The sequence below is a fragment of the Danio rerio genome, chromosome 11 (genome assembly GCF_049306965.1).
Source record: "Danio rerio strain Tuebingen ecotype United States chromosome 11, GRCz12tu, whole genome shotgun sequence".
Classification (NCBI taxonomy): domain Eukaryota; kingdom Metazoa; phylum Chordata; class Actinopteri; order Cypriniformes; family Danionidae; genus Danio; species Danio rerio.
The window spans coordinates 29,324,069-29,343,380 of record NC_133186.1 but is presented as its reverse complement, the minus strand read 5'-3'; the positions used below and the strand labels follow the sequence as shown (position 1 = coordinate 29,343,380).

Genomic DNA, 19,312 nt, shown 5'->3' with positions numbered 1-19,312 from the left:
GTGATGCAATAAAAGTCTGTGTACTACGAAATAACAGCAAGAAACAGAGGAACATCTTTCTACTTAATTTCTATCGTACTAATAGGAAAAACAAATCTACCATAGCTGCTGTGGTCCAATTAAAAAAACATGTGATATGAGCTCATTTTTTTTACTGAATCAAAACAAAGCAATGTAGTTTGATCCAAGAACAACCAACTCTTAATCCTGTTCTTATTAGTGAATATGCAGCATGTGTAATGTAGTCCGACTCCCTCCTAATTACTATTTAGGGCCATTTTGTGTTCAAAACATAAAAACTTTTTTGAAACGGCACAATAGTTTTGAAAGTAATGTATTACAATATTGAGTTACTCGTCAAAAAAGTAGTTGTGTTAGTTACTTTTTGTGGTGAGAAATGTGGTAAGTTACTTACCTTTGCTGAGGCTTGATCTTTTTCTAAGCTTTATAACCTTTACCTTTGTTTACCATTAAAATATATATATATATATATATATATATATATATATATATATATATATATATATATATATATATATATATATATATATATATATATATATATATATATAAAGATAATAATTTAGGATAATGTTACCTTTACTGATGCCAGAGCTTTACTTACTGTTTAATACAGATGAAAGTTTAAGACAATGTGTTTGCTATTTTTGTACCTTTTGTCCTAAATCAATCCCCTTTTCTTTTTCTTCGATGTCTTTGACAGACATCAAACCAGAGCACCAGGAGAAAACCCATGCAAAAGCAGGGGGAGCATGCAAACACCACACAGAAATGCCAACTGGTCCAGTTGTGACTCGATTCAGTGACCTTCTTGCTGTGAGGCAAAAGTGCTAACCATTGAGCCACCACGCCACCCCTATTATTACTACGTAATGCTCAAATTACTTTTCACTCATAACAAGTTTATTAAAACACAGCTATCATTACTTTCATGACCTTATTGATCATCGTTAGGGTAGACAGAATAATTTTTTTGTTATTTATGTGCAGAGTTCTGTAAAATATCAGCAGATTTATGCGGAATGATTTTGGGAGTAGCGTAACTAAAAACATAATATATGAAATTAAAAATATTGTTTTTATTCTATGTTTACAATGCAAACCTAATCAGATCCACCTAATTGTTAACCAAAGCAAATCTCTCATATAACAGATCTACTAAAAGACAGACAATAGTATTTTTAACTGCATTGTAAATAAATCGAATGAACATTCATTCATATTAGTCAATAATATTAGGGAAATTAATTTAAAAACTGAATAAATATAAATGTAAACACATTTACACAAGTAAATAAATAGTCTCAATGATGGGCTAAAAATCAGCAGATTTCTGCATACGTAGATTCCGTGTGGGCATAGTCATTGGTTAAGGATACAGGGATCAACCCTAAGGATTTTTGCTACTGGCCCTATTGGGATTTTTACTTGCCCAGCCAATATTTTCACTGGCCCCACCAAAAAAAAAAAAAAAAAAAAAAAAAAAAAAAAAAAAAATAGGCTAATAGCCATTTTTAATCCACATGTTTTAATATTGTGTCAACAATGTGTTTGAATCTAGAATTTAAATATTTTTAAAATGTTCATAAATGAAAGGGACTAAGCTGACAAGAAAATTAATGAAAATGAATGAATGTTAATAAATGTATAATGAGCAAATCATTATATGTACCCACATAAATTGAACTTTTGAGACAGAACAGCACAGATCGGGCCAGTAACAATCCTGTTTACTGTCACGAGGGCCTTGCACGCTGGCCCCGGGCCATCGGGCAGTCCTTATTGTTGAGCCCTGGGATACATTAAAAAGTGTATTTTACATTCTCTTCTGCAATTTGTTTTCTTGGTATCTTGATTAATGAAACTATTTTCATTGTAAATTATATTTTCAAGAATACAAATGAGTGTATTGACATTATAGAATTTCTTAGATATTGCACTGTATCGAAGTCCTACTGTAAAGTTGCATAACCTGTTAAAAAGGATGAATAAATCAATTAATAATAAATGTTCATGTTTGGAGGTCTTTTATTGACCCATTTATCTCCTCTTAATGAAAAACTGCAGAAAAAGCGCAGTGTCACCCAAAGGTCCCATAAACAGGGGACCACCCAGTGTGGTGAGGAGCATGCTGTGGCCTACCAACAAATGGGTTATCTCTGCGCTACAGTGTTGTTAAAGGGATTGTAAATTATAGAAAAAAATGAGTAAACCCAGAGAGAAATAGAAAGGGAGAGTGAAAGGAAGTGGGTGTAGCAGGAGGTTCTGGAATCTTCATCAGAGTCAAACTCCATCTGTACTGAGCACTGCGCTTCACTGTATAATATGACAGGTAACCATGGCCCTGACAAAAGCCACCTAATGTACTGCACCAGCAGGGGGGAAGGGTAAAAATAATATAAAAACATATCCTGTGTTTGAAGCACGCACATTGACAGGAACAGCTCAGACAAGCATAACATTTTTCCACTCTGTTAATGCACATGCGTCAACGATTATAGCTGTGGAAGGTATTCCGTAGACTCTGGTGACATCCTGTGAAAGCACACACATTAGCGGGCATTGAAAGTTTGGAAAGTTGTCCTTTTTTGTGAAATATTAAAAGCACATATTCAATAGCATTGCAATCCGGGTGCATAACATGTACCATTTTTACTTTTAACTATGGGTTTTTTTTTTTTTTTTGCATGAAGTTTTTTGTTTGAGAGCTAATGTGCTAAACACTTTCTCAATAAATAAGCAAAGGTCCATTATCCCTAACTTATTATTTAAAAAACAATAACAAAATAACCATTTAGTACCAATTTACAACATAATGCTTTCATGAGACTCTGTATTGAACCAAAGTCTAATTCACAAACACTTTACAATAACAGTACATGAATAATGATGTGTTAATATATAAACTAAACGTTACTTTATTACGAACTAATGATGAGTTAATGCTTGCGCTAATTATGAACTTTAACTACAACATGATTCACATGAGTTCATGTGTGAATAACAGTAACCTTATATACTTGTTAGTACACGCTTGATTGTTATTTAGTGCATTAATTGCCACATTAGTTTATGCTTTATTTAACCATCATGAACTTGTGATATGTTAATTTGTAATTATAACTTAACTTTAATTGGAGGGGCACATCATCATTAACCCACTCTAAACTACTCATGAACTGCTTATGTACAGCCGTCAAGTGCGTTTACACTGAAAAACAATAGAAAAGAGTTCTGTTAACATTACCATGAACAGTTTGCACACGGTAGTACATGAGTTTAATTAACCTTCCTGTTGTGTTTACTTACCACCCCTTACGTTAGTGTTTTTGCTTTAACCTGCTTTTAAATTAGCACAAAAACATTTTTCAAAAACTTTAGCTGTGAACAATGTCTCAAAGTAGTGTTTAACACAAATTTATAGAGTTAGACATAAAATAATAGAGTTTGTGAAAATAAAAATACTGAGTGAGTGAGTTGGGGTGGTGTACAGCATATGGGGATTTTTTCTGTCTGATGGATGTGAATAGTCTGGATACACATTCATTTACTATGGTGGTCACTTTTGACCAGGAACACCACAGGTGTAACAAGGACTAAAACACTCAAAATACAATGAAAGAGGTGATCATAACTTTTATGATCAAATGCATAGTGTGCAGGATATCATAGGTCCTTGAGGCAGTCAGATGTAAAACACAATATTTAGGAGTGTTTTAAGATGTAAATTGAACAAGACAGGAAGGTTAAAGGGTTAAATGCAAGCTCATTCTGAAAACTTAGTCCTGCTGACATTTCTGGAGACCACAAGTACGTCCCGAGTGGTACATATTTTGGCAGTTTTTGTTTTCGCGAATCTCTGAGAGGCCGCTGTGTGCGCATTTATGCATCTTAATTGTTTCTTGCGAGTGCCGATCCAAATGGGTATCTGAATGGGCGAATTTTACTGATTGACCCTCCCGCCCGCTTACTTCCCTAAACCCAACCCACGGTTTACAAAAGCCATCCAGAAAAAGAAAAGCCCTTGTCTGATTTTTACCAAGTTTTTGGATTTTACCACATTCTTACCCTGTTGTTCACTCGTGCGTTTTATTTTTTGGATTCTGTTTTTGACTAATCTGATTTCTGGAACCGCTCTTCCCCGCACTCAAACCCGGTCGTCGTTGTCATCATGGTCAACTCTTGTCTGATTCTTAAATCCACTGATGTACATGACAAACTAACTGGACAAACTGGTTGCGGCAAGAAAGCCCTCCATACGGAGGTAAGTGATCAGCGGGTAAGCGCCAAAAGGAACAGTGTCATTCCGCCCCGTATCGTTCGCTAAAAAAATGAAATGCAGCCATATTGCAGTCGTATTTCCGGCTACGTAATTCAAGGTCTCCAGAAACATTCGCAGGACTATGTTTTCAGAATGAGCCTGGGTTGGTTAAATGTCTCACTTAAACAACTATATTTTGGCGTTTCATTAGCTTTTTTTTAAATGTTATTTTTTATATAATAAAAATGGATAGAAATAAAACTAAATAATAATTTAGGCGTTAACCTTCCTGTTGTGATCACCTCCTGTCCCTTACATTTAGTGCTCCCGTGCATGGTGGACAGTATATGGGGATGTTTTCTGATTGATGGATGAATATAGTCTAGATACCCATTCTAGAACCCCACAGATGTAACAAGGTTGAAACAGTCAAAATTTAAAGAAAGAGGTAATCATAACTGTTATGTGTTCAAATGCATAGTGTTGAGGATATCATAGGGCCTTGAGGCAATCAGATGTAAAACACAATATTTAGGAGTGTTTTAAGGTGTAAATAGGTCAGATTTCACCCAAACACGACAGGGAGGTTAATGGTGATGTGCCCCTTCAAGTAATCATGAAAATAGTCATGAAATAATTATACATTAACAGCTCATGAGTTCATGTTGGTTAAATTTAGCTTAAACTTAAATGTTAATCAATACTTTAATTAACAATCATGTACTAACAATTAATTAAGGTGGCCGTCATTCACACATGAACTCGTGATTCATGTTACAAAGTTCATGGCTAGCACACGCCCTTATTTATTATTAATTCATGATTAAGTAATGTTTAGTTTACTTATTAATACATCACTGTTCATGTACTGTTATTGTAAAGTGTTTACCCACAAACAAATAGCTCAATGTAGCAAATCAAAAACATTTAGAGTGACTAGCATGGTCTGATTCAGCATTACAATGATCTGGTACTTTATAGTGAATCAAAAACATGCTGAATGACCAGCATACTCCAATTTCTGAACAAATACCTCTTTATGTCAAAGATTTTATACTAAATCAAATAATTATACTAAATCAAACCTTTCTTTTCACCACCATCAGTGTGTGGTATCCACTTGGATAATGTGACAGCAGCCACACAATGGTGCCAGGGGGATATAGTGGAAAGATACTGTAGTGAAATAACCAATTCAGTACATGGGGATGATTGAGAGCTCACATCGCACATATGTGGGCCATTTTAGGCAGGTATGTGGCACTGGTGTTTTTCTTTTGGCCCAAACAAAATGAACATGAGCCTGAAGTGGCCCACCTGTACAATGACAAAAGGGGGCCAAAGATTCCAATTCAAATATGGACCATTAAAGGCAAAGTGTGTTTGCCTTTACACACTCTACAAACAACTGTGTGTACATGACTACATACAAAGTAGAATAATATAATACAAAAGTATCAGTTTGCAACATCAAGCAGCAGAAGAAACAGTTTTTTAACATCTAAAAATCAATGGAAGAAAATGAGACCGGAAGTCTCAAGCCAAAAAGATTCCAATAGCTGCGCTCGCTCTTGTGCGAAGAATAAGGTAAATACTAGGGCATTAGGGCTCACACAGACCATATTGGGCTCAATTACACGACTTCCAAAAGCAAGCTGTAATTCTCTCAAGTGGCCTCCCATCCAGGTACTGACCAAGCTCAGCCCTGCTTAGCTCCCATAAGTCTTTGGCTGCAAGGTGTTATGGCTGTGGATGTTTATATTGATTCAAAAACATACAGTGTGAATATAGTCTGATTTATGTATAAATTAATCTTTATATGACAGTTATTTTTAGTGAAGTTCATGTGCTGATTCTTTATAGTGTAAATCAAAAACATCAACCTGGAAAAACAAAGAAACACTCTTTATACAGTAGGAGTGTGTTGAGTGATCTGAACTCAACACAGCAGAGCTGAATAGCACCATACATAGGCAGCACATGCCTAATAAGAAGTAAATTATTAATTTTCTTCTGAGGACGTTTGAAGGCACTTTCTTGTTCCAGCTAGTCATCTGTCAACACAGTGGTGGGGGAAACCTGGGTGGGCAGCACAGCTTGACAAAACATGATGAAAGAGGGAGAAAGAGCTAAAAGAAAGCAGAAAAATTGCAGAGCGCTCATCTGTCGTGCCTGCACCGGACTGCAGCACTGAGCGTACAGTATGTTCACAGGGTCGAGCAGACTCCAGCCAGACTTCTGATCTTCCCGCTCCTATCTGCCAATTAGGATGATTAGAACAAATGAGATAATACGCCTTGGATGACTTTCAGAAAGACAGAAGGCACGGAAATCTCAGTAATCTGTAAAAATTGCACTATTTTACTTGTCATGCAATAATTATGCTAGCCGAGTGCAAGTAACATGTTTATAATCATTTGATAGGGTGTTCAACATGGATGTAGCATTCTTCAAAACATTTATTTGCATGATTTGTGTGCACATAACATGTTTCTAATTGGCTACTAGAGTATTCCGAGTGAAAAAACATTTCCAGGTTGGTTTCAGACATTAACAGCATGATCTTAGCTGGTCAGGCTGGGAAACAACCAGCTAAAACCAGCTTGAGACAGGCTGGTCAAGCTGGTTTTTACTGGTCATCTCCCTGTCTGACCAGCTAAGGTCAGGCTGAAAATGTCTGAAACCAGCCTTAAAATTACCCAAATCCCTCTTAAACGAGGCTGGTCAAGCAGCTATAACCAACCAACCAGTGGAGGCTAGTTTAAGATGCTTTTTTAGGCAGGGATAACGTGTCTAACTGTTTGCTAAGGTGTTATTGGAGCATATATTTATAATTGTTCGCTAGCATGTCCTGTGTGCATGCAGCATTTCTAATCATTAGTGTGCTAGTGTACCCCGCTGGTCCTACACCACATAACCTGCTCCGAGCTGGGATTGAACAGGTGATTTTGTGCACGGGAGTCAGTTGCTCTAGCAAGGAGGGTAAAGACCATGGCCTTCAGCATCTTCGCTGTAGCACTTTTTAGAGATCAGAGGAGTGAGGTTTACTTCCATAGCACTTCACTTCACTGGTCTCTGTTACACTAGCACGTTCGTGTGCATGTAGCATGTTTCTAATCATTTGCTAGCATGTTATGTGTGCATGTAGCATGTTTTTAATTGTTTATTAGTTTATTCTTAGTGCACACTGCATGTTTCTATTGCTGTTCTAGCAGGATATGAGAGCATGTAATGTTTATATTTATTTGTTAGCAAGGATGTTGCATGTTGGATGTTCATGTTATCATGTTATGGTGAGTTAGCATGTTTCTTATTGTTTGCTAACATGCTCTGAATTCATGGAGCATGTTAATTATTTTTTGCTTAGGTGTTCTGTGAGCACATAGCATGTTTAAAATATGTTCACTAGCTCTGATACCAATTTGCAAGCAAATTGTAGTACTTTCAATTTGAAATGAAACATTAAATAAACAAAAATATCATAAAGAGTGAAAGTGTTGAAAAATAAGGAAGTGTTGAAATGAAAGTGTTGAGAAATACTAGAAGAAAGATGTCTGTTCACATTCCCATGTATCTCAATGATTAACACAGTCTCACAATAATTATCTGGTGTAAGATTAGCTTGCTGGCATGTCCAACTCACCGCTGGAACTTCATTAACCTATACCTTCTGTTCTGCTTTGTTAATGGCATTACAAGCCGAGGCTGACAATCTCAGGAGAGATGTTTCTAAAAGCATCCAATGTTTTCTCTGAACGGCAGCAACTACACTTGAGTGCACAAAATGTCTTGACGTCTTTGTAAGAACATTCCCGCTAACACTGACCTCGAGTGACAGGAATGTGCTCAAAATATAAAACGTAAACACTGTTGCCTCCAGCCAGTTTGAGGCGAAATTCTTTAACAAGTAAGAGTTTCTTATTTTATCTGACGAAGAAATGGTTTTACCTTGGTTTTTTAATATTAGTGAATGCGCATATTCCTCTCAGCTCAATCACAGAAGACAAATGAGGTTGAATAATTAAGTGACAAAAGCCGCTACATTGATCTAAGGTATCAATACGATCAGATTTAGAAACAATTTAGCCAATCTTGATGCTGGTTGCATTTAGGTTCAGATGACAGCTCATTAATTTCCTCCTGATGAAGATGCCTTATCATTGCAGTCTGCTAGCTTACATAATGTGTTTAGTCTGTGGGGGTTTATATGAAAGTCAAAAAAAAGTCAGGAAAACGTCTGAATTATGAATCGTGCAACTCTTTCCACCATGAATTATACACTTTTTACAAATCCAGTCTTTTTTTCTTAGAATTTTACTTTGACATCTAACAGGTTTATGACAAGGCAAGGCAAAAAAGTAAAAATTCTTACCTTTTTCACAGAAATATGTCTCTGGTAGTTGCTAATTTAAAGTTGCAGTATGTAAGTTTGACACTCAGAAAACTGACAGTGATTACCTCAGGTACACCTCATGTGCTTTATTCAGTGTTAAATCCTAATAATGTGAGTCTGAATGCCATTTTACATGACATTTATTGCCATACCACTGAATGCAGCAGCAGATACAGTATATCACCTCAGATCTTGAAAATAAAATAAACCGGTTGAAATTGAACTTTAGAGCTGTGACTCAAAACCAACACATATCAGTGATTCACCATCTACATTTAATAATGTTAAAGAGGTTTAATACATATTAATTAGATTATAAACCTTACCATTTTGTGAGTAAGCCAAATTGCTTATCACTCCAAATCTTGTCACGTACTGTAGCGTGTTGTTAGGACACGGGTTTACAATGAAAACTGCTCACCTAATGTTTACGTTCGTAAAATTTATATTATTTGCTAATTAATAACCTCATGTGGAACTCTGAATCTTCATCTCAATTCAGAGGCTACTACTGTCCACCAGATGTCGCATTTCAGTCACAGGTGTCAAAACAAAGACAAAAAAAAAAACTCACATTTTCAAAGAAGAATATTTGACTTCAGCATTGTTTTTCATATAAACAAGAATGCTCAATGCTCATTTTAGCATGTTTCTTAAATATCTGCAAACATATTACAGTATTTTTATGCTTTAAAAGAGGCAAACACTTACACAAAGCACGTTTAAATACTCTAAAAAAGTGCTGTATGTTGTTTCAACCCTCTTTTGTGAAAAAATCAGGACAAACTAATCTTGAAATAAATAATATAACCTCAAACCTATGAGTAAAGAAGTCTTTTACCTGAAATCTGGACTTTACTAGAACTTCTATGTTAAACTGCTTTGACACAATCTACAATTGTAAAAGTCCTATAGAAACAAACATGAGTTGAATTTAATTTTATGTGTTTACGCTTTTCCTAGAATAGCAGTTATTTCTCGCTGTTGCCAATTTATAATCTCTCTCCATATAAAAATCTGATATGACATGTTATTTAGTCCACATATATTGCAAAATATGTTGTTTACATTTTTTCAACCATTTGAATTATGAATAAGTATACATACACTACCAATTATTAGTTTGGGGTTTCTTTTTTTAAAGAAAATTATTTTGTTCATCACAGTGGCTTTTATTAAATGCAAAAAAATGTTAAATAGTTTATTACATGTTTATTACAGTTACATTTAAATAACTGCTTTCTTATTGTATGTAGGTTCAAATGAAACTACTCCAGTTCAAAAGACATGCGGTACAGGTGAATTGGGTAGGCTAAATTGTCCGTAGTGTATGAGTGTGATTGAGTGTGTATAGATGTTTCCCAGAGATGGGTTGCGGCTGGAAAGGCATCCGCTGCATAAAACATGTGCTGGATAAGTTGGCGGTTCATTCCGCTGTGATGACCCCGGATTAATTATGGGACTAAGCCTAAAAGAAATGAATATATGTCCATTTTCCATGCGAGTCTCCCAATTCTGACCTACAGTATAAGTTTAACTCAATAAATTCAACTGCAGTATACACATTGCAATATATCTACATTAATTGTTCATATTTGGGCTATGATGCGGTTTCTAAAAAGAAAATTATGACTTGTGATATGGTAATTTACAACTGCATGTAACTCAAAACTGTGAGCTTATACAGTAACAACATATACATTTACTGTAATACACTTCATAAAACATATACACATAGACATCACCTACATGCTATAACACTGCAGGTTAACTGTGTTTATATAATAACTTCTATTTGATTGTAACTTGTAACTTAATTTGATTGTAATGCAATAATGTACACTTTTTGTAAAGCTGTTTTGAAACAATAATTGCTGTAAAAAGCACTATCCAAATAAACTGGAATTGAATTGAACTTGTTTGATGCCATTCTAAGAAGCGAAGTCAGAATTACAGAATATAAACTCACAAATGTGCAAAAATACTTGGACGGATTTGTCCATATTTTACCCAAATATAAGCTGAAACAATCCAGAGTTTTTAGAGTGCAATTACAATAAGTGGAGTTTTTAACACCAGCCAGCCTCAGAAGGATCATGCTGCTGAAGGCCTGAGGCAAATGTCACGTCTTGCGTTCGTGTTTTGACTAATGCCTGTGGAGAGATTCCACTTGTGCATGTGAGGAATGCTTCGTAGAGTGGGAATTTTGCTGCCCTTACTTAATCAGCTCCTGATTTCATGAAATATTCATGTTCTACCTGTGGGCTCTCAGCATGCCTTTGTTTTGTTTTGGATATGTGACGCGGGAGATGCAGACGGCATATATAAATCATGTAAGACCTGAAATCGACTTGTGTCCAGATCAGAACAGTGAAGGACTGACATTGTATGCCATGTTGAAATGCATGTCTTTTCTAATCTAACGCTGCACTGAATTGAGGCCCACTCTTCCAGCATGCTTTGATGTAAAACTTGTTCTGATTACTTTATATAATTATATGAGCAATATCACACCAGTAGCAGTGTGATGTGGCTGTATATCAGCACTGGTGGGAGGTGTGTGTTGTGTCCCACCAGTGACAATATACAGCCACATGACACTGCTATGAGTGTGACATAGTGTTTATACAACAGTTCGACAGCACACTCGTGTATATAAAAAAGAAAATCAAACACAGAGTGTCCAAAAGCCTTTTGTATGAGGAACTACTCTCTTCTGCCATTTGTTAACATGTGCTGCTAACTATAGAACAGGAGAAACCCTTACTAATTCACCAATGTCATTTTAGAGCTAGTATTTGAATGATTCTCAATGTATGAATGATTCTACAGTGTAATGTCTAAAATTATGACAAAACAGGGGATTTTGCCGACATTTTAAGATGATAATGTTAAACGGCATGAAATGCCATCAGTTTAGAGAGATATCTCCCAGTATTTCTCTGTTGCAGTCGAGAAATCACAATATTACTATAGAATAAATACAGACATACAAAAGAGAGAGATCGACTTAGAAAGTCATTTACCTGTTTAATAATGATTTGATCAGCTGTAGTTTGAAATTACACCGTTTTCTCTTAGGGCTTAGTATGCAGTCTCTGTCGCCATCTAGTGGATGAACATCGCCAACCGTCTTTGCTCAAGGACAGACTAATGGCCGCCAAGACACTGTCTCTCAGAGATGACAAATGTTTTAAATAGACACTATCCTTATAAATAAACTGCATAGTTGCAATCTTAACAACTACATTATTCACTAAAAAAGCCTCAAAAGTACATTATATTGTCTAACAGCTGCAATAATTGTCAAACTGTAGAGTGTCTTCTGCTTGTTGCTGTATGTTGGCGGAGTAATACACAAAGTTGGAGGGTGACGAGGCAGTACAAGTGCTGTTACTGGCAGAATATCGTGGCTATCAGCCAATCAAATTCAAGAACCAGACAGAACTGCTGTATAAATAAGTGTACGAAACACTAAGAGGCATCAGAAGATGGCTAAAGATTCATATTTGGATGTAATAAGATATTTAGCATGTTAGCATTGTTAAAATCTGAAATTTGAAAATGTAATGTTACTACATTAGTAATTGATAAAAGCCAACGACACCCATTTCCAAAAGGAATTTTCTGGATGGACTGAATTGGTAAAGTGACGTTGAGATTTTGATGCCAATCACAATGACTTTCTACAAGTACTGCTGTCTATGATTTCAACAGATACATTATTTAATTAGTGTTTCCTGTAATTACCTCTGTGATTAATTACCCAACTATGAACGTAGCCTAAACCTACTGTATACCACCTTAATCTTAATAGTATCCCACCTCAATTACATTAAGTGATTTGCAATTCAACATGAATGCAATTAAGTGCATTGTGCCAGTATTATTATTGTCTGATAGATATAGTATATAAAGACCATACAAAACTATCACTATTCACAGGGTGCGAATTATACATTGACACTGAAAGTAATGGGGGTGGGGCAAGTTTTTCGATTATATTATGTTTGGTAATCGCTTCAGTTAATCAAATTTCTATATTAAATTTAATTACATCTCATTTATTTATCAATTTGAGTGGATATTGAGTGGTTCTCAGTGACATTTGTGATATTAAATAAGCATTTTGACGGGTGACCATGAAAGACTGCATGTATTTTTTTATTTTACTGTTTACTGTTATTTTAATGTGCAAACAAATGTATAATAAAATACAAACTATGCATCTAGTTTAACGAACACCTACACAACTGCCTAGTTTAAAAGAAACATGTTTTTTGAACACTTTATTTGTTGGTGCTCTAGATTGCCGGTTTCAAACCACTGAATTATTATTATTTTGACGCAAACATGCATTCACAAAGGTATGGACCCCCAACTCACCTCCCCAATACATGTTTTGATGTCCCTCAGGGGGGAGATTATGTTAATTGGGGGTCTGACCACACCAAACCCCCTGTAATTCGCACCCTAACTATTCCTGTTTTGTTATTTTTGTAGAAGATGCAGTGATGATGCACCAACCTGCCTGATACAAATGTTTCACCCCTGTCTCTCTTTGACAACAGCAGCTCTCAGTTCATAAAGTAAAGCGTTATTTGCTGTGACACTTCATCTATTGGCCACTCAGCTCTGAGGTAATTCTCTTTCCAGCTGCTCCATACAATCTCATGCATGGATTCCTTCAGTCTAAACTGTGGGTGAAAGGATCCACGTGCAAACAAAGTTTCCTTCATTTACAAAATCGTTGCAGAAAGGTATAGCTTGGAAGGTATGTTTCAGAAAGGCCTTTAAATGTCATGTTTATTTATTGCCATATAGAGTTCACAGGTTCTCTTCAGAAGTGATGCTGATTTGGATTTACTGTACCAACTAAATAATCATTCTGATTGAAGGAAGCTCTTGCTAAATAACAAAGAACATAAGGGAAGAACTTTACTAATACTTTCAAAATGTCAGTAAAAGTCAAACCTGAAGGATGGAATCTCATTCCTTATGACATATTACCAGTGCATCGTAACAGACATTAAAAGTCAATTTCAAACTTTTAATGTTAGATTGAGAAAGACTTGTATGAATTGAAAGAAACAAAGAAAGAGAGAGAGAGCTAACGTATAGGAGGCTGCTAAAAAGTGATTTGGTTGCTTAACACATTGTTAATAAAAGTTAGCATGTTTATACAATGTTTATCCAAACGCTGGCATGAACTACAATGTTTCAGACATGTTTTAGAACTGTGGTCCTGAGCTGCAGACTGTTACCAGTCCGTGGATCAATTGGTACAGGGTCGCAGATGAAATCATTAATTATTTCAGTTTATTTATTATTTGATTATAATTATTATTTAGTTTATTTTGAAAAATCATTTATTTTGAAAAATTACCTTATTCTCTCTGTTACATCTTGGTGACTTGAGCGCCAAATTGTAACCCACAAACAGCAAAACGAGTAAAACAACAAACGTCTTTGAAATGTTTTGTTGCGAGGGAGAAAAGGCTAAGTAAAGGACCCTCAAACTGCCAAATGGATCCGCGACCCATTTGTCAACAAATCAGGTTAATCTAGCATTTCTGTGCAAGAAAATCAACTGCGGGAGCTCACAAATGACGACGGCTGTTCACATATTGTGTCTTTTCTGCGCACAAGTTTTTTATTTCCAACGGCTTGTGTGCGCATATTGGGAGCGCTTGCATCTTCCGGGCACTCTCAGTTGAAAACATCCTCATAATGCCGCAAGTACACCACGAATCACATGACAAAAACTGACCAATCAGCTTCATATTTTGTATGGAATATCCATACACATTTCAGTAGACTAATTTTTTTTAATTTTCTCCATTAATAAAACTTGTATCAGATGTGCAGCAATGTATTGTCAGCTTGGCACCCTCTGAGAAAACGGATATGGTCGATTAGCAAGCTACTGTATGTACACCACCCCATCCTATCCCACCTCCCTGGGCCACGGACCACGGTACAATTGTCAACTGTTGACTGGTCCGCAGTGATGAAAAGGTTGGGGACTACTGTTTTAGAATGATCTTATAATTGATTAGGTTGTTTACACCATAGCTAATATATTGTTAACATTAATTAACATGCTGTTAGCATGACTTAAAAGACATAAAATGTTGCTATCATATTCACCTTATTCTTCACTTATGAGCGGGAATATTTTTGGCTCAAGACTTCCACTCTCATTCACTATCATTCATTTTTTAAAACAGCTTGTTATGCTGCTTGACATTGTAAACTGATATTTTCTTGTTATATTATTCTGCTTTGTCTGCATAATCATGTAGAGCAAGTAGTTTTACCATTTTCTGCGGTTTAATTATTCTAGTCTTTCCTCGCATAGGCAACGGAATCGGAAGTTCTAAAACAAACACAAAAACTAGTGCACTTCCACATTAAAAAATAAGGTCAATATTGTTAACATGAATTAATATGTTAATAGCATCAAATAGCATGTTGCTAGCCAGAATGAACATGTTGCTAATATGAATTAACATGTTGCTATTAATACTTCAATTATTAATAACAAATTTGTTCCTCATTGTTTTGGTTTAAACAGCCATAACCTACATATTTAATAACAACGTAATGTAAAATAACATTTTAAAAACAATTCTTGCATAAATTAAATCATTTAAAAAGACTTTATTTTTCATATGCAATAATTATTAATAGGCACATTTATAAGATATTGAAGAAGGATTTTTTTCTGACCTTTTCTGTATTTTTAATGCTTAAAGGTACTACATAGCCTGTTGCAAAACTATTTCCAATAGTTATAATAAAAGTTCTTATCAAAAGAAAAAAACATCAATAATGCAACAGAACAAAAATAAAATATGCATTTTTATACATCTCTTCCAGGCCAAAACCAACTCTCAAATGAACTGTGAGGGTTAAATGGGGCAACATTAAAAACTTGTATTTAGAGCCAAAAGCAAATATGAAACCATAAAATGCCAGAGGAGAAGTTTAGGATCAGCATTCATATAAAGCACAGATGGCAAGATATGTTCGCTAAGAAAGGAAGGAGCAGATCTCTGGCCATATGGACGGCATACATGACTTGAGGCTTTCACTCTACCCTAATGCCTATCCTAATGTTGACGCTCCACTGGATCTTAGGTTTTGTGCTGGGGCAATTGCACATCATTTTAGATGGCAAACCATTAAGGCTTCTTGTTTATTTCAATATACTGAGCTTCAGAGGAAAGAATGGAGATGAAATCAAGAAGTTGGATGAGCTTCAGAAAGAGCCAGTCTGAGTTGTAGACATGAATCATTCCATTGTGCGCCAAGAAGACAGCGTAAGTAATCAAAGGATTCCCAAATCTATTGTGTTTGCATGACAGCGATTCCAGATCCTTATTAAGGTTTATTTGTATGCTGCAATGATGTCATCCTGCATATTAAAGGACACCTATGATGAAAATTACCTTTTATAAGCTGTTTGGACAGAACTGTGTGTCGGTATAGTATGTCCACGGTCATACTGGGATGATATAAACACAACAAATCTCTTTTTTTTCTGACATTAAAAATAGGATCCAAATCCCTCCTATTTTGAGGCCCATCACAATGAGACGTAAAAGTTCGCTTTCGCCGTCCACTGAATGGATTGACAGCCACATATTAACACGTGTCCATAATAGCGCGTAAAATCAAATCAACAAGACAGGATGCGTGCAAAGCAACTGGGATTAAAACATCTGAGCTCTGTGATCAGCGGCACCTCAAGCTTTTAAAACACTGCATGTTTTTAATTATCATGATTACCAGCGATCTAACCACCAGAGATCGCTGGTGATCATGACAGTAATAAAGACAGTAAAATCACTATGTAACTCATCACCACAGCCACATAGTGTCAGTACAATTCTAAAAGAAGATGCTTCAATCCCAATTCATGGACTTATATCAGGTTTATTTTGTACATAAAAATACAGGATGTCCATACAGCAGTGGATATTAATCTGTATCCTGTCACGTTTGTCACATTTGTCTTGCAAAAACAGTGCTAAGCTGTGTGTGTGTGTATGTGTGTGTGTGTGTGTGTGTGTGTGTGTGTGTGTGTGTGTGTGTGTGTGAGTGTGTGTGAGTGCATGCATAAACTTTATAATGACATTGTGTGTGACTCATCATTGCAGAAAGGCTTGAATTAACTCCAAAACAAATACATCAAATAACTGTTGGGTAAGGTCTTACTGCAGTAAGAAATATCTGCTTCATACTTTTCACTGTACTGCTTATGCGTGAGATGCAGCAGGAAAATCTCAATGGCTTTGACACGCATGTTGGAATAGTGGGCAGGGAAAAACCAACTCATTTGTATTAAAGGCACAGGCAACAGCTACAGTGTTCTGACAGCTCAAATTTCCAGTATACAAAAAATAAATAATCTGAGGGGTATTTTGAGCTGAAACTTTACAGACTCATTCTGGAGACACAAAAGATATATCTAAAATCCTAAAAAGGGGGTAAAATAGGTACCCTTTAACCAGTGTTAGAAATGAAGTTGTTTCTTAATTGGCAATAACTGCCAGGGGTACCGCTGGCCGCCACGGTGGGCGTATGTGCGGGCCTTTGATAATGTCTCTGGGGGCCTTCTAAATGTATAGGCCCTTAGAATCGTACAAACTTTCCCCAACCTAGCGGATCCCCTGAAGGGTGCTAAGGTTGACATTTAAAGCCATAGCTATGTGAAATTAAATACTAGGGATTTTTAATATTTCTTAAGGTAACTCATGTTCTTGGAGACTGTATTTATGTAAGAAAGGAGAAAAAAATCTCACAAAAAAAAGTTATAGTCTGAAATATTATTGCACTTAAATACGGAGCCAGATCAGTCTTAGAAATAATACGTTTATAAAAAAAAAATCATACATATACAACACAATTCAAAAATACACAAATCCAGTTTGTAAATTGAAAACACGATTCGAAGATTTGCAAATCCATTTAATAAATTCAAAACACAATTTAAAAAATACACAAATTCATTTAGTAAATTCAAAAACACAATTTAAAAAATACACAAATCCATTTAGTAAATTCAAAAACAAAATAAAAAAAACACTAATCCCATTCCTATAAGTTTAAAATACGATAAAAAAAATCCATTTCGTAATTTAAAACTCGATTCAAAAATACACAAAACCAGTTCGTAGATTCAAAACACGATGCAAAAATACACAAATGCAGTTCATAAATTCGAAACACTATTAAAAAATACACAAATCAAATTAGCAAATTTAAAACATGATTCAAAAATACACAAATCCAGTTCATAAAGTCAAAACACATGCAAAAATATGCAAATCCAATTTATTTGGCGAAAATATTTATGATTTTTACTTGTGAATTCACGAATTGTATTTTTACAAATTAGATTTTGTAAATGTGAATTGTGCTGTGCTTGTATGAATTTTATTATTTTTGAGACTGATCTGGCTCCATATTTAAACAAGTATTAATATAGTTATTTATATAGAGGAGAAGAAAAAGTATGAGAAAACCGTAAACACTTTTTTAAAGGATTATAAGATTAATAAATCACAGAAAATTGAATAATTGAAGACGTAAATGTAATTGATGACCTAAAAAGTGGGCGGAGGGAGCTAAATTTTGGGGTTGAAATGAAAGGAATTGAAAACTTTAGAAACATAGAATAAAAATGTTAAAAAGAGTGTATTTGTTTGAGTGTGGACCACCACTTGAAATGAACAAAAAGATCAAATGAACAGCATTTATTTGAAGTAGTAATATCTTTACTGATACCTTTGGTCAGTTTAATGAATTCTTTTTGAGTAGAGATATTAATTCCCTCAAAATGTTCCCGACCCTAAACTTTTAGATGTTAGCATATAAATAATTCAACTAAATCAGTTAATTTAAATGGTCATTAACCCTTGGCAAGATATATACATCAAAACATAGGGGAATTTTTGCTTCAACATCTGAAATATTTAGGGTATTTTAGCCCCAAGCCTTGGTTAATTTCTGACCTTACAATAGTTATGCAATCATTTCCAGTGTTATCAGACCTGGCACTTGGAGGCTAATGGTCAACTCCATTAATGTGGCAGTGATGTTTTGTCTTTGGGCCAAATGCTGCATGAAAAAGTGCCATTTGATGTGAGCAGACAAATGGAATTTAAATATAGAACAAATTATGAGTAAGGCGAAACATTTTACTTTGAAGTGAGTTAACCCCCTAAAAAAGCTTTGGAGTTGTTTATAAAAAAAAAGGTAAATTGTGATAAATGATCTAAGAAGAGCAAGAATAGTTAAAAAATACCTATACACTTTACAAAAAATGACAAAAAATTTGTAATATTTGCAAGGAAACTATATAGAAAAATATATGAAAATATATAGAAATTCAAAAAATTGCATCTCAATTTTGTAAACACAATTATGATGAAAGACCCCTCCCAATTCTAAAGGATTTTTTTTTTTATAATCTTAAGGCGGAAACAAGAATCCATACGTCACTATTCAGTCATTATCGCAATTTAAAATCTCAAAACTCAGGGCTTCGTGTATACCTTGAACAGCAAAGTTGATTAAAGGAGGTCAAGCCTTCTCATTTATGGCTCCTAAACTCGGGAATAGCCTTC

The 19,312-nt window shown here is 35.2% G+C and overlaps 1 protein-coding gene across 2 annotated transcripts in view; it reads right to left on the bottom strand.

The window, feature by feature from the left end:
• The window catches only part of fbln2 (fibulin 2), a 153,958-nt gene that overhangs the window by 130,792 nt on the left and 3,854 nt on the right, over positions 1 to 19,312 (bottom strand). The window lies entirely within an intron of this gene.